Genomic DNA, 4,269 nt, shown 5'->3' on the forward strand with positions numbered 1-4,269 from the left:
TTGGTATCGGGGCATTTTAACGAGTACGAGTACAGGAGACCAGTATCGGGCCCGATACCGATACCAGTATTGGTATGGGTGCATCCCTAATAAAAACACAAATATAGAACACATCACATACCGTAAACTTGGAATCTTAAAACTTAATTTGTGCTTCAAATATTAATCAAAGTCTTTCCAAAGGTTTGGAAGGACATAAGGGGTGAATAAATAATTATTTTCATTTTTGGGTGAGCTATTTCTTTAAAGGGGTCATATGATGCGATTTCAAGTTTCCTTTGAGAGTGTATAAGCAGAAGTAACATTTAGTCCTCCATCACCCACTTTTTAAACTTTTCACACTCTCTTCCCTTCACTCATCATACACTCCTCTCCTCCTGACCCCATCAACTCTTCAGTCAGGACAGAACATTGCTCTCCCATTGAGAGAGACTTCCTTCATATTAAGGGTCACTGACCAGCAGCAGAGTGAACGAAAATGAACTTTTCCTTCTCTTTGTCTCTGTCTATGTGTCTTGCTGCTGTGTGCCAATGTGTATCTGGGGCTCCCTCTGATCGTCCCCTTTCCAAACTTCATTTTAGGTTCTTTTGCATGCCACTTTTCCCATTATCACCCCCATACAGAAGTCGTTCATGTGGACACCGAGCAGAGAGAGAGAGGGAGAGCCAGAAATTGAGATGGCTGCTTAATAATTCAGAGCTCTGTGAAAGGGCAGGAGTCTGCCGGTGAGCCAAACTGACATTCAGCCAGTTATTGAGCGCCGGCCGCTGGCAGTCGTGTGTGTCCAGCCGTTTCCCTCTGTGCGTCTGGGATATTAGAGTAGGAGATTGACCTGCCTTATTGTGTTAATCCAACTCTTACCTATAGACCCAGTAGCCTGCATCACACGGCACGAATGGCGCTTCATGGGCCGCAGGTAATGCGGGCATCTGAGTGTGATCACTGCTTTTCTATTAGGACACTGTCTGGAGAGCCAGGGAGAGCTACGCTCTGTTGGCTGGTTAACTTGTTTTTGTGTTGGCCGAGTTTACACCTGGTATTAACGACAGTTTTAGACAATCTGTTTGAAACAGAATGGCACTAAATCAGGATTTAACAATAAGGATTTTTTTCTGCTGGCTGAGTAGTTTCGATTTTCACTTGCCCTACCAACATTTGTACTACCAACACTTTCATTTAATGATACATTTTTACTTGTAGCAATGCATTTTTATATTTGCTAGAAATATTTATTTTATAATATGTTTTTTTATGTATGAAGAATACATTTTTAAAAAATAAATAAATGTTTTAATATTTGCTTGAAATATTTTGTATTTTTAGTTTTTTTTTTTTCATTTATTGTTAAGGTTTCATTATATTTTGTTCATGGGGGAAAATTATTTAATAAAAACGTAATATTTAATGAAAAATAAAAAATAAAAAATCAATACATGTTTTAATATTTGCTAGAATTTATTTTATTATTAAATGTTACATCTGGTACAAAATTCATTAAAATGTTCATTACATTTTTTTTCTTTACAAAAAGAAAATGTGCAACAGTTGGAAATTACACAGCTATACATTCCATCATTTAATAAATGCATTTTGCTGCAAAACAGTGATGTATAATATGGAAAATTACTGATTGGCTTGTAGTTTTTAGCTGTGCATAAATCCTATGTAACTATTCTTAAGTCTATCACAAATCAGCAGAATTTGCAACAACAATGTATAATACAAAGCAGAAAACGGGGTTTTTTTTGGTTGTTGTCTTTTTAGTTATTCTTTTTTTTTCCAAACATTGTCAACAAATAACAAAAGGATATTTTCTTGAGTTGCATCAGAGACACTCCCCTCAAAATGCATTTGGCAAAAAGTCAGGAGTCGTGGTTTTTTTCTACCATGTGTCTCAGCTGACCACTACTGACCAGATCACCAATGAAATATCTAAATACCAGGTGTAAACAGGGCCTGCACGTGTCCCTCAGAGATGGGTTGGCACAGCTCAGACCTTCCCTGCTTTAGATTCATGTTTTCTAAAGCAGCCCGTGCAATCAATGCCAGGGACAGGTCTGTGTGATTGGGCCCAGACTGTGGACCTTTTTGATGTGCTGCCTCTAATTTCTGTGTGTCTGTGTGTGTGTGCAAGTGTCAGATGACAGCAGGCTGTGAGCAAAGGGAGATCAATAGGACACAGTACGGCCAGTTGGCAGACAGCTGCGTTTACGAGCGTGTGCATGGCCGGCCATTCGCCGGGTGTGTTTCAGGAGTGCGCTGAACTGCGCTGTGACATTTCAACACATAACTTGCATTGCTGCAGCTAATGACCAGAACTGTCGCATTTGTCCAGCACTGATTGCACATCAGAGGCCCAATTAGCTCTGGTGAATTCTGACATTCTGATTTCCTCATCACTGAGAGAAATCCCAGATAGAGAAGACAGAAAGAGTGGAGGACAGAGAAAGAAAGGGAAGGGAATGTTGCGCAGGTGATGTTTTTCCCCTTTTTCCGCCCCAAATTCCAGTCTATTCACTGTCATATCGATCTCGAGCCCATCGTACAAGCCCAGGCTCATCAACATACAAAGTAGTGCTCTGAATCCAATTTCTGTAATTGGCAATTTCATCGTGGAGATCTGTTTCATCAGTTCAGGAATTTGGCCCATCCTGAGGGGGGAACAGCTCTGCCTGACTGAGAGAGCAGCAGAGAGATCAGTGACCACTCTGTTATGTGACTACAAGGATAATAAGGAGACATGTTTTGGCCCTATTTGACTGTAGAAGGTTCTGATTTTATGATGCGACTACATAAACAGACAGCTTTGAACACAAGAATGGAGAGATGTGCACACCTCTGCATCTATATCCTCTGATTTACGCCTCTAATTTGGGCTAATTACTCCCATTTTAGTGAAATCCTCTGTAGGTCTGCTCGTGTAATGTGAGGTGTTGTATAGGTCTAATTTTAATTGATGGAAGGTGATATGGAAGTGTAATCTGATTGGAAAATGTTGTGTAGGCCTAATTTCATTCTTTGAGGTGGTGTGTAGGTCTGATTTGAAATATGTAGGTTTGATTTTTGATGAGATCTAAATGTATTTCTTTCTTTCTTTCTCTTATGTAATTTTAATATTTATTTTTTATTGAATAGTAGTAAAGTTTTTTTATATATAGTTTAAAAAGTCATTTATTTATTTATTTTTTTTTTTCAGTAGTTAATTTTTAGACTTTTAGACAGTTTGTAAGGTAAAGTATCTTCAATTTCATCTGCTTTAAATTGGCACCACTGCTACACATTATTTTATTTTATTTCAAGGCTAGATTTGGTTAAAAAATATAATACAATATTATTTCTTTTTCACTTTTTATTTTTTATTTTTATGCATTGTTTTATATATTTGTCATTTGCCTCAAACTGTACTGCTGAGAACATAGACAAGAGGAAATAAATTTTTCTGGGCAGTGCTTGTTTTTCTGCGTGTGTGTATATATCCACTGTAAGGCGATGATTTCATCAGGCAGAGATCGGAGATTCAAATGAGCACACACCATTAACGAGCTGCCTTGTAAATTAGCAATGCAGGGTGTGTCAGAGCTGGAATGGGGAGGGGGTTTTGCCACATGGGGACACATAAACTACCTCCACAGGGCTATTTACTGCCACCATAACCGTACTCAGAACCTGAGTCTGGCACACTGCCCTACGCCCTGAGCGCTTTGATGGCCTTTTTCACTGGTCCATCTCCATCGCTCGTTAGAAGGCCTGGGGTACCGTCTGTGCTCTTTGCACCCTCACAAATGATGGAGGATGATAAAATAGAAGGCTTTGGGCCTTCGGTGTTACTCTCCAAGACCCATAACAAAGATTGCACAGAATCTGTGCAGATTTGGAATGATCATCATTTAGTTATACATAGGGATATAACGATTAACCGTGAGCCGGTGTTCTTGCAATTTGTGCTACCCGCTCAGATTGTGCTACCTCCCATTAAAAAGATAGGTAGCATAAATCGTCAAATATGTGACGATTCAAATCGGTTGAGATGCCAAACAAATCATGATAAAATTGGAGTAGGACTTTATATGAATGTATCTCTGAGGCGAACTGACTATCTTTAGAAAAGTTTACGTGGTATTTTCTTTTCATCATGCCTCTGAACAATTCATATTAAAGGGGTCATATGATGCGATTTCAAGTTTTCCTTTCTCTTTGGAGTGTTACAAGCTCTTGGTGCATAAAGAAGATCTGTAAAGTTGCAAAGACTAAAGTCTCAAATCCAAAGA

At 38.9% G+C, this 4,269-nt stretch overlaps 1 protein-coding gene across 3 annotated transcripts in view; it reads left to right on the plus strand.

Moving 5' to 3' along the window:
- LOC107695759 (calmodulin-binding transcription activator 1-like) overlaps nt 1-4,269 on the plus strand; it is a 177,211-nt gene that overhangs the window by 92,897 nt on the left and 80,045 nt on the right. The window lies entirely within an intron of this gene.

The sequence above is a fragment of the Sinocyclocheilus anshuiensis genome, unplaced genomic scaffold (assembly GCF_001515605.1).
Source record: "Sinocyclocheilus anshuiensis isolate Anshui unplaced genomic scaffold, SAMN03320099.WGS_v1.1 scaffold234, whole genome shotgun sequence".
NCBI lineage: Eukaryota > Metazoa > Chordata > Actinopteri > Cypriniformes > Cyprinidae > Sinocyclocheilus > Sinocyclocheilus anshuiensis.